The sequence below is a fragment of the Schistocerca gregaria genome, chromosome 10, assembly GCF_023897955.1.
Source record: "Schistocerca gregaria isolate iqSchGreg1 chromosome 10, iqSchGreg1.2, whole genome shotgun sequence".
Classification (NCBI taxonomy): domain Eukaryota; kingdom Metazoa; phylum Arthropoda; class Insecta; order Orthoptera; family Acrididae; genus Schistocerca; species Schistocerca gregaria.
This window is the reverse complement of record NC_064929.1, coordinates 69186723-69199789: the sequence shown is the minus strand read 5'-3', so window position 1 is coordinate 69199789 and position 13067 is coordinate 69186723.

Sequence of the window (13067 nt, the reverse complement as noted above, 5' to 3'; positions counted from 1 at the left end):
TCAATTGATTCTGGATTCTGGCGGTACACCTGGTCTTTCAAGTGTCCCCACAGAAAGAAGTCACAGGGGTTCATGTCTGGCGAATAGGGAGGCCAATCCACCCCGCCTCCTGTATGTTTCGGATAGCCCAAAGCAGTCACACGACCATTGAAATATTCATTCAGGAAATTAAAGACGTCGGCCGTGCAATGTGGCCGGGCACCATCTTGCATAAACCACGAGGTGTTCGCAGTGTCGTCTAAGGCAGTTTGTACCGCCACAAATTCGCGAAGAATGTCCAGATAGCGTGATGCAGTAATCGTTTCGGATCTGAAAAATGGGCCAATGATTCCTTTGGAAGAAATGACGGCGCAGACCAGTACTTTTTGAGGATGCAGAGACGATGGGACTGCAACATGGGGCTTTTCGGTTCCCCATATGCACCAGTTCTGTTTATTGACGAAGCTGTCCAGGTAAAAATAAGCTTCGTCAGTAAACCAAATGCTGCCCACATACATATCGCCGTCATCAATCCTGTGCACTATATCGTTAAGGAATGTCTCTCGTGCAGCAATGGTAGCGGCGCTGAGGGGTTGCCGAATTTGAATTTTGTATGGATAGCGGTATAAACTCTGGCGCATGAGACGATACATGGACGTTGGCGCCATTTGGACCGCAGCTGCAACACGGCGAACGGAAACCCGAGACCGCTATTGGATCACCTGCTGCACTAGCTGCGCGTTGCCCTCTGTGGTTGCCGTACGCGGTCGCCCTACCTTTTCAGCACGTTCATCCATCACGTTCCCAGTCCATTGAAATTTTTCAAACAGATCCTTTATTGTATCGCTTTTCGGTCCTTGGGTTACATTAAACCTCCGTTGAAAACTTCGTCTTGTTGCAACAACACTATGTTCTAGGCGGTGGAATTCCAACACCAGAAAAATACTCTGTTCTAAAGAATAAACCATGTTGTCCACAGCACACTTGCACGTTGTGAACACCACACGCTTACAGCAGAAAGACGACGTACAGAATGGCGCACCCACAGACTGCGTTGTCTTCTATATCTTTCACATCCCTTGCAGCGCCATCTGTTGTTGAAAATTGTAACTACTGTAATTTCGAAAGTTTGTCCGCCTGAAAATGTACCGTTGTCCCAAGTATATTGCAACAAACGGTGTATTTCTATCGCTGCTCGTTTAGTTTTCATTGCCGTTTCAAATATACCGGTCATTTTTGAAACACCCTGTATCTCCTGCACTGGTCGTATGTAGTCTTTTGTTTTGAAAGTGCATCGTCCACCAGAGGTAGGGTTTTGCATTGAAGTTCCAGATCAGCACACAGTTTTGATGTGACTTTCAGTAGTCCTTTGTATCGGCAACCTTTCGTTCCTTAGCGCCAGAGCAATTGTATGTTTACCTTAGGTTTGAATAACTTTCTACTTCTCTACTCGCTTCCTAATACATTGTCTGACGAACTTACATTTACAGCGACAAACAGTCCGAAGAGTATATACATTTTGCTAGCTTTCGTTAAGTTAGTTTTGTTTGAGATATAGCGCCAAAGAAAGTGGTACACTTGCCTAAAGATAGGTCTAATTCTTCAAAACCGACAAGTGCAAAAAAATGTTCAAATGTGTGTGAAATCTTATGGGACTTAACTGCTAAGGTCATCAGTCCCTAAGCTTACACACTACTTAACCTAAATTATCCTAAGGACAAACACACACACCCATGCCCGAGGGAGGACTCGAACCTCCGCCGGAACCAGCAGCACAGTCCAGGACTGCAGCGCCTCAGACCGCTCGGCTAATATCCCGCGCGGCAACAACAAGTGCACCGCCCGCCAATTAACACACAGTCACTGCTCGATAATTTCAAGGACGATGTAGGACTACAGAAATCTGGACTGTACCAGATCCACTGCGAATGTGGCATGACCGGCATAGGTCGAACGGTGCATATTATAGAAGATCGTAGTCAAGAACATCAATGGCACACCAGACTGCAGCAGCCTTACAAGTGCGGCGGTTGCCGAACGGAATTACACAGAATGGATTATGACCTGACACAGACGTCCAAACACTGGGACTGTCATTAAAGAATCTATCGAGATTCGAGTACGGGAGCAGCTGATCACTCGAGATCGCAGTTACATCCTTAGTAAGGCCTGGGAACCCGCTTTGAATCTGATTCAAAGGAGAAAAAAGACAACCCACTACGAACTGACTTCGAGAACAGAGATACTAAGAAGAAGCCGCCGGCACGCACCCCTGGACCCGGACCACGAACGAAACGGATGCTGGACGCTCCGTACCTCTGCGCGGACCACGTTTGGAACACCTGGAGGGTGAGGGGGAGGCGATTCGGCAGTCAGTTCGTCAGCGCACCTGATGATGGCAACGCGGTCGCTTGCCGAAATATTCTGCCCATTGGACACCAACACCCGGCTGATCACCTGTGAACTCTTCAGACAATTTAGCTGTTTGAGAAGAGGAGGGAAGAGCAGGCTTTGCACATGCGGAAGGTGAGGTCCTTCTTAACGTCATTCCAGTCTGGGGCAGATGCGCGTTGTAGGATTGACGTCTCACTGCCCTCCTCTGTGGGGTTCCCGCAGGCCCCCCTTCCGCCTGAGCGACGCCACGGACGCCACAGCCGTGTGGACAGGCGCCTCCCCGGTCCGCTGCCCCTTGATTGAATTTTAATTTCGCACAGGTCTGCAAGGTGCTCACCCTGGTGCACAAAACACTGGGTCGGCGGCGGCGGCGTCCCGCCCCTCCCTGTGCTGGGCTGTCAGGTCTGGCGACGTGAGGTGAGGCGACGCGGCGCGACACGCTGATGGGAAAAATTTCATGTATAATAAATGTCCCCGGCGCGCTTTTAAAGAGGACGTGTCGGCGGCCGCCTGTTTGGGCATTCATCGCTGCCGCACTGCGCGCGAGGTGGCGGGAGGTGCGAGGGTGAGGGGTGGCGGAAGTGCCTCAGGAATGTCAGAGCTGGTATCGGGAAAAGTCCCGCGGGGTCTGTAGGAGAAGGCAGTGTGTGGGCATCCGTACACTGCAAACCGCTGTGAAGTACGTGGCTGAGAGTACTTCCCTTTGTACCAGTCACTGGGGCTTTTCCCTGTTCCATTCATTTTGTGAGCGTGATCCCTACAGGAGATACACGTACAGTGCTGTAGTACACTACTAGATGCCTTACTTACGTCGTTTCTTAAAATTCTGTAAGTAGGTTTGTGCACTGGTTCCAGGTAAGCACCAAATTTGTCTCTCCTCTGCTATACAGGCTGTTACAAAAAGGTACGGCAAAACTTTCAGGAAACATTCCTCACACGCAAAAGAAAGAAAATATGCTATGTGGACATGTGTCCGGACATGCTTACTTTCCATGTCAGAGCTCATTTTATTACTTCTCTTCAAATCACATTAATCATGGAATGGAAACACACAGCAACAGAACGTACCAGCGTGACTTCACACTTTGTTACAGGAAATGTTCAAAATGTCCTCCGTTAGCGAGGATACATACATCCAACCTCCATCGCACGGAATCCCTGATGCGCTGATGCAGCCCTGGAGAATGGCGTATGGTATCACAGCCGTCCACAATACGAGCACAAAGAGTCTCTACATTTGGTACCAGCGTTGCGTAGACAAGAGCTTTCAAATGCCCCCATAAGTGAAGGTCAAGAGGGTTGAGGTCAGGAGAGCGTGGAGGCCATGGAATTGGTCCGCCTCTACCAAGCCATCCGTCACCGAATCTGTTGTTGAGAAGCGTACGAACACTTCGACTGAAAGAGCTCCATCGCGCATAAAGCACTTGTGCCTTGTAAAGGCACATGTTTTAGCAGCACAGGTAGAGTATCCCGTATGAAATCATGATAACGTGCTCCATTGAGCGTAGGTGGAAGAACATGGGGAGAAATCCAGACATCACCAACAATGCCTGCCTAAACGTTCACAGAAAATCTGTGTCGATGACGTGATTGCACAATTGCGTGCGGATTCTCGTCAGCCCACACATGTTGATTGTGAAAATTTACAATTTGATCTCGTTGGAATGAAGCCTCATCCGTAAAGAGAACATTTGCACTGAAATGAGGATTGACACATTGTCGGATGAACCATTCGCAGAAGTCTACCCGTGGAGGCCAATCAGCTGCTGATAGTGCCTGCACACGCTGTACATGGTACGGAAACAACTGGTTCTTCCGTAGCACTCTCCATACAGTGACATGGTCACAGCAGCAACTTCTCTGACGCTGACATTAGAGTTATCGTCAACTGCACGAAGAATTGCTTCGTCCATTGCAGGTGTCCTCCTCGTTCAAGGTCTTCGCCGGTCGCGAGTCATAGGCTGCAATGTTCCGTGCTCCCTAACACGCCGATCAATTGCTTCGGACGTCTTCCTGTCGGGACACCTTCGTTTTGGAAATCTGTCTCGATACAAATGTATCGCGCCACGGCTATTGCCCCGTGCTAATCCGTACATCAAATGGGCATCTGCCAACTCCTCTTTTTTAAACATTGCACTGACTGCAAAACCACGTCCGTGATGAACACTAACTTGCTGATGCTACGTACTGATGTGCTTGATGCTAGTACTGTAGAGCAATGAGTCGCATGTCAACACAAGCACCGAAGGAAACATTACCTTCCTTCAATTGGGCCAACTGGCGGTGAATCGAGGAAGTAAAGTACATACTGACGAAACTAAAATGAGCTCTAACATGGAAATTAAGCGTTTCTGGACACATGTCCACATAACATCTTTTCTTTATTTGTGTGTGAGGAATGTTTCCCGAAAGTTTTGCCGTACCTTTTTGTAACACCCTGTATAGAGGATGTCCCATTTATCTTGATCACTCTACCAGGTGTACCGGTATGAAATAAGCATTTTTTTCTAAAAATGAAACTCTAATTTTGAATTGAATAGTAAAAACATTTTATTCAAAGTAGTGACCATTGCTTTCTATACATGTTGACCACCTTTCTAACAATTTGTGGACACCACGCCAATAGAAATGTTCGTCTTTTGAAGCAAACCAATCAGACTACCAATTTTCGACTTCTTTGTAGAAATCGAAGTGTTCCTCAGCCAATGCGTGCCCCATTGATGAAAACAAATGGTAGTGGGAAGGGGCCAAGTCCGGTGAACACGGCGGGCGGGGTAGCAGCTCCCAGCCAAGTGTTTTGATTGTATCCTGAACCAGTTCTGCTTTGTGTGCATGTGCACTGTCGTGTAAACAAATTACTTTGCCATGTCTTCTGGCCCATTCTGGTCTTTTTTCAATCAATGCATAATTCGAATTCGTCATTTGTTGGCAGTAGCGATTAGTTCAAAAATGGCTCTGAGCACTATGGGACTCAACTGCTGTGGTCATTAGTCCCCTAGAACTTAGAACTACTTAAAACTAACTAACCTAAGGACATCACACACATCCATGCCCGAGGCAGGATTCGAACCTGCGACCATAGCAGTCGCACGGTTCCGGACTGCGCGCCTAGAACCGCGAGACCACCGCGGCCGGCAGTAGCGATTAGTATTCACAGTTTCACCGGGTTGTAGAAGCTCGTGATCCACCGCACCTTTCTGATCCCACCAAACACAGAGCTTTCTCTTCTTGCCGAATCGATCTGGTTTTCTCGTCGATGTCGATCGTTGTACCGGATTAACCCATGATTTTTCCCTTTTAGGATTCTTAAAATAAATCTTATTTTCATCGCCAGTAACAATTCGATGCAAACTTGATTTTCTCCCATGTCGTTGAAGCAAAATTTGACAAATGGTTTTTCGGTTTTTCGTCTGGCTTTCATTCAAGTCATGTGGCACCCACTTTCCACACTTTTGGATCTTTCCCATAGCTTTCAAACCGCCAGAAATTGTTTCTTGTGCGACATTTAGCATTGCTGCCATTTGCTTCTGAGTCAAAGTATCATCTTCATCCAGTATTCGTCGTCTTCGAACTTTTTTGGTGGTCTTCCACGTTCCTCATTTCATATATCAAAATCATTATTTCTGAACCGTTGAAACCACCTTTTGCATGTTGCTTCTGATATAGAATGATCACCATATGCCTCGACAAGCATTCGATGCGATTCTGCAGCACTTTTTTTCAAATGAAAACAAAAAATTAATGCTTTCCGCAAATCATCACTTCTTGGTACAAAATTCGACATTGTTAACACGATGAGAACATATGATGTTGTTTGTTCCATGACTTGATGTATACTAAATATCTTTGACAATTGTCATGCCAACCAAACAAAAAAAATTAAGTCTCGTTCACAACAAATGTTCCCTATCGACACATTTGTATCTTAACGCTTATTTCATACCGGTACATCTGGTAAATAACTGTTTGTCCAGATCCAAATTACAAACTGTGTCAAGCAAGTGTTCCTCAGCCTTCAGGGGGTGATCAATCACCATGATTGCCTTCGTTGTAGCATTGTTTTTTACAAAGATATCAACAGCGATATGACTTTTTTAAATGGCACCCTATACTTTTTATCCAGTAATTCATTTCCTCTTCTAAAGACCTATTCAAAAATGTATCACAGTGAACCATTCACTGAAACACAACGCTATTAATTACATAACACAACACTGACGTTGATGCTCTCAGCGCTTAGTGCAGGTACTCGGGGTAATGGAACACATCCACGTGCTGACGTTGACAGAGGACAAATGTAAACATAAGTAGAACGCACACGCGTCATTCCGTCAACCATCGTAAGCTGAAGAATTGTGTGAGTAGAACGTACACTAACGAATAGAAGGTAGAAGAGTTACTCAGCTATGGGGAATGTAAGTTAGCAGAACAGTAATTGCAATACTTTTTTCGTATGTACGGGTACATTTAGTACAGTAGTTTAGTCCTTTTAAATACTGTTGTGTAGAGTAGGCATACACTAAAGGCTGTCCGTTCTACAAACTGCATCGACATAACGTTTCTTTTATTGTTGTTGTCGAAGGTAGGCGAAATGCTACGCAGTCAACAGAACTGTACAGAGCGATATTCTTAACAGAACCCACCTTCCCGACGAATTTTTTTTCGTCTTCTTGCAACGCTTCGGGGAACCGGAACTGTCAACCCACGACAACGCAACCGTCATAGCACTTGCACAAACGAAGCTGCCGAAGTTACTGTTCTCGCTTCCGTTGCTATGAATCCACAAGTGAGCATACGACAGCTTGAACACGAGACTGGGATTCCTAAAAGCAGTGTAGATCGTATTGTTACACGTCACAGGTGCCATCCTTATCATGTACACCTACATCACGAATTGCATGGCAATGGTTTCCAGAATCGTGTTCAGTTCTGTCAGTGAGCCCAGGAGTAAATCCTCGCCAATTATGTTCTCGGGGAGGCCTTTAAACGCATTTCGATATTGTTATTCGTTACCGAGATCCAGAGGTTCAACGTTACGGTACTGACGTACGTAAAATTTGCGCATAATATCCGGTCTGTGGTATAAATGTAGTTTTAACTGAAGTAGTGGAAACACGGCAAGAGTTCTGAGGTCATAACAAGAGTTCTGTCACCCTTGTGACCTGAAAATATGCGTTAACTTGGCTGTCGCAGCCGCTGCTCTACACATGCTGTGCGTTTCCAAGTCTTTGCAGTAAACGTCTACAGGTGATAGATCAGAACACAGGGAACAACTTATATTACGAGAAAAAACATGTTCGCCGAAGCCTCCCGGCGACGTTAGGCGTCCATTGTTATTGGTTATGACCCTTCGAGGCAGCACTGTGTAGGCACTCTGTGGCATGAGTATGTAATGTGTGTTGCCTATCATTCAGGAATCTGCTCCGTATCGGATCAAAATGATAGGCCCAGTAAAATTAAAGCTCCTAATTCGCTTCTAAGATATCTTTCTCTGCTTGGAGATATACTTTAGGTTTTCCATCAGTTTGCTGTGGTACATCTATTTAGTAGAACCTGCGAGTTGGCTGAACTCTTGCCGTTCCAGAACGGGCACCTAATGACGTCAGGAAGCGTCAGCTCAGCTAAGATTTAGACACTGACTAAATTTGTTCCCCATAGCTTGATCTATCACCCCTAAACGTTTGATGCAAAGACTTGGAAACGAACTATATTTACTTGCAGTTGAAGCCAATGTTAATATTACATTTTTGATTAAGTTATAACTGCTGAAGTTAGTTACAAATAAAATACATCATACCATGGCGTATATAGTAAATTACAACAATGAATTAGTTACAAAGGAGGATAAACAGTACAACATTTCAGGTTTCAAATGTACAATAGAAATACTTTTAACAATATGGAGTTAATAAATCCTACTGTAAGAAACAATTGCTTCTTTATATTATTTAGTAACGTTTTTGGCATGTACAATTTACTCTTATTGTTGGGGCCGATGTAATGCTGTAATTTATAATATTAGAAACCAAGATCGCGTGATGTGAAATAGATTGTTTCATAACCAGTTCCGACTGTAACTAGCTGCTTTCCTTAGACTCTCACATCACTCAGAGATATAATTACACATCAGTCTTGTCGATATACTGAGAACATGCTCCAATAGAGCTGTATTATTATAACTGGAACATGTTCTCAATATGTCAGACTGAAGTGTTATTATATTTCAGAGGGATCTAAGAATCCGAGAATAACAGCTAGCTACTGTCGAAAGTGGTTACGAAATACACTACTTCAGATCAAGCAATCTCTGCTTCAAATATTATAAATTTCTGGTATAATATAAGGGCGTATATGATTCGTATGGTTTGCCTGTTTTGTATGAATCTAATTTTAGCTCATTAATGTGGTAATGATTACATTGCACACAAGTGTAACTTTTACATAATTGACTAATGATAGATTATCATCACTTCACACACAACATACTATTCACCAATTAACATAAATAGTAAATGAAAAGTCATTATTCGGGATATTTACAAACTTTACAAAATGTGGCCAGGGGGGGGGGGGGGGGGTGCGGTTGTTTGGTGTGGTATTGGATACTCTCAGTCCGATACATCATTACAATACGCAGCTACGTAATAAATGGCAGGAAACTCAGTGGAGTGAGGAATGGAGAACGTGCAGTGACTCACCTGCTCAATGGGCAGTACTAATCACTATAATCATCTTTATCATACTACTGGAATGAAAGAAACAGATTAGAGTCAGAGAAAGGGCAACATTACAAAACAGAAGTGACGAAGCGAGTGACAAAGGAAGTGACGTGACAGATTCAGATACGAAATGAGAGAGAATGCTGAGAGTTGGTTTCTCCAGTCGGCTTTATGACAAGGCTTAGTGAAAGTGTCCTGTTACTGTTAATTGTATGGGACGCTGGGTACACCACTACTTCCATGTTTCAATGAATGAGGTTTTACTTCCTACGGTCTCTGTTGAGTCATTTAGAATCCCAGAGGCCTGTTACGCAACCATAACGCCCCCTAGCACAATCAGGGCGAGAACTCTGCGCTGTGGAAGCGACTGTCTCGGTGTTTACATTGCAGGGCGCCGACTGCCGGCGGGACGTACAGTGTTTGCACCGGCTGCGCGACTCGCGACTCTCGTGGCGCCGGCGGCTATGGAGGGAGGGGTGGGGGGGAGGTCACGGCGTGGTGTCGCCGGCAGCAGCTTCCAGGAGTTGGCTGGACACGCCGCCTGGACACGACAACGAGGAATTAATTAAGGAAGTTTGCGGCGAGCCGGACCTGGCCGCCGAGTCACTGTGTGCGGGGGAGAGGAGGAGGGGAGCATCGGAGGGGGAGGGGGGTAGGGGGAGGGAGTGGAGGAGGGGGAGGATAAGGCGTGCGGACAGTGGTGGAGGTGCGACCATTACTCAGCAGCAGGGGCGGATATGGACAGTGGCGCCGTCTCCAGGGCGTAGAGTAGTGTAGTATAGTGGCCGAGGGGTGTAGCCCCCCTTCTTGCCAGATGGGTGCACCGGATAAGCCGGGGGACACGTCCAAAGCGTCTGATTGTGGCTCAGAAACAGAAGTATCTCGTACCGACTGAGCTATCGAGGTATTCACGATGGCCCCAGCTGTACTTCCAGACTGCCAGAGCCTCTCTTTCTAATGTTACTGTCAGTCGTTTCTTCACCGACTGTCTGTGACTGTAACTGACAGGTTGAGAATATTTTTCTAATATTAGTACGCCACCATCTGTCACACTGTCCATCTCCATGGCCGAGTGATCACTGTAAACGATTGCAGTGCGAAAGACTCAGATTCGTTTCCCGACAATGCTACGCATTTTTACTTCCTTGGTGGATGGAATGGAACAGGGTTCGTTCAGCTTCCTGGTCCTATCTGAGGAGCTACGTGGATGACAGCTACCGGCTCCAATGTCTGCACAGCCGAGAACGACCGCATCCAAATGACGCCGCAAGCCAGAAAATTACACAGTCATCTGTGGACAGAACGACGGGGCTTCTATCACAATATTCTATTTTCCTGTTTTAGGTGATCACGGGTTTCAGAGCTGCAACTCCAATTTCAAGAACTACCTAGATGTTTTCTTGAGCGTTACATCTTCTTTAGTTCATCACCTAGCTGTAAGTGATCAATATAGTACTTACTATACACATTGGCGAGGGGGTCTGTCTTACGGCTGCAGCTGCATCTGTATCACAACCTATTTTCTATGTCTTCAACAAAATGTTCAAATGTGTGTGAAATCTTATGGGACTTAGCTGCTAAGATCATCAGTCCCTAAGCTTACGCACTACTTAACCTAAATTATCCTAAGGACAAACACACCTACCCATGCCCGAGGGAGGACTCTATCTCCGCCGGGACCAGCCGCACAGTCCACGACTGCAGCGCCTCGGACCGCTCGGCTAATCCCGCGCGGCTATGTCTTCAACAGCCAACTTTCTGTTGGTCATACTGATTTTCATCCATTGAATCCGTGTAAATCACTGTCTTCACCCGCACCTTCTGTTTGTCGGTATAATCAAACAAGTTTTTGCGTAGTCTTTCTTGCACCATTCTCATTAACTATCCAAACCATAACCGTTTTCTGGGTTGTATTTTATCCATTATGTGTACTGCGCCACCGCTTTAGATACCAGTAACTCGTAAGAGACGAAAAAACTGTATAAGCACTGCAGTACGTACGTGAAAAGCAACGCCGGCCCATAAAGCTCACTCTCGTAATACTACAATTATTTGTCCTGACAAGATATTGCCTACTCTCAACGACCTAATCTGTGAGACCTGAAATAATTGTCTGTACTAACCCGTCGACGTCATGTAAGATTTTATATTCAGCTTCTCATGCTATAAATTGCACTACTGCTAGCTACGACATAAATATGTATGAAAGAATGGTCACAATAACACTTTTCGTTGTAAAATTAATATTATTTACTAGATCGCATGTGACCATAAGGGTTCATTAGGTACGAAAGATGAGCTACCACCAAAGCTAGTATCAATCACCAGAAAAAATACTAAATGTGAGTGTCTACGGTCGGCCGCTGTGGCTAAGCTGTCCTAAGCGCTTCAGTCCAGAACCGAGCTTCTGCTACGGTCGCGGATTAGAATCCTACCTCGGGCGTGGATGTGTGTGATGTCCTTGGGTTAGTTAGGTTTAAGTAGTTCTAAGTTCTAGGGGACTGATGACCTCAGAAGGTAAGTTCCATAATGCTCAGAGGCATTTGAATTTGAGAGTCTACGGGGAGTAGGAATGATGTATTTACTTCACCAATAACAGAGACCTACAGTGAACCTTACTCTGTATTGTCTGGCAAAGCAAGTAACTGAAGAATACGTCATACAGATCCGTTTCCCCTGGCAGTTGCTCCTGTTTCAAAGCTTCAACGAATAATCGTATATACACTCAATCAGTACGAACGTTATAAATTCTTACGTAAGCCGGAGAATATGTTCACAAGATAAACTTTAACTGTATACTGTTTGTCTCGTGGTCAATCAACAATAACCTCTATAAATAACGCCTTGCTTCAACAATATCCTTGACTCTATTGAGGTTTTATCAAAATAAACTATTTCATTGATCTTAACTTTTCAGAATTAAATGGAGTAACTTTTCATTTATAATTAATCACTTTTCCATAACAAATAAGCTTGTTTTCTCTGCCTTGTTTTTCGCTACAAGTAGTTCACTGAAAAATATATTCCTTCTCTTTAATTTCTTTGAACGTTCACCAACATTCCAGTCTTTTACTTTTTGGCTTTGGGATCTACATTATTCCCAAAAGATATAATCCTGATCTGAGTGTCCGCAGCCCGTGGTCTCGCGATCGCGTTCTCGCTTATCGAGCACGGAGTCCCGGGTTCGATTCCCGGCGGGGCAGAGATTTTCTCCTGCCTCGAGATGACTGGGTGTTTGTGCTGTGCACGTCATTTTATCATCGTTCCTGCAACTCGCGTGTTCGGACTGAGCAAAGGTTGGGACTTTGTAGGGGCGCTGATAAGAGCGCAGTTGAGCGCCCCACAAACCAAACATTCATTCATTCAGTCTGCTTTCAAATAAGTCTTTGATTATTGGGATAAAGGACGTGTCGGTTGCTGACTTTTTCAGTTTAAAACCGAAAACCATTTTATTTATTTCCTGCAGTTGAACCATTTACAGGTACAAGTCAGCGTTTCATTTACGAGTGCTGGGTGACTATTCAAAACTCCACTAAGCGGACATGTATTTAAAAAAAAAAAGCCTGAGTGTCACAGCGACTTTGCAGCTGTATGAACTCAAATAATCAGACGAAGTTCAACCATGAGGCGATGACTTGCGCGACACACCAATATCTCAATACACGGCACCCGATGATCTCTTTCAGAGAGAATTAGCGTGTTCTATTTTGAATGATTCTGGATTTGTCGTTTAGGGCCAAAGGTTAAAGCTGTCACGTTCTCAGTAAATTTCCGATTGTTTATCAATAAATAAACTATTGCGTTCGAAGACAGTTTTCTTTAATATAGACTACACATGCACTGCAGCCAACGAGATTTCCGGAATTTATTACATTCGACGCTCAAGCCCATGTCACACATTAAATGCTAACCAAATATCGCTAAATCACTATCCCTCATTGCTTGCGTACACCTTTACAACCACGTTAATGCAAT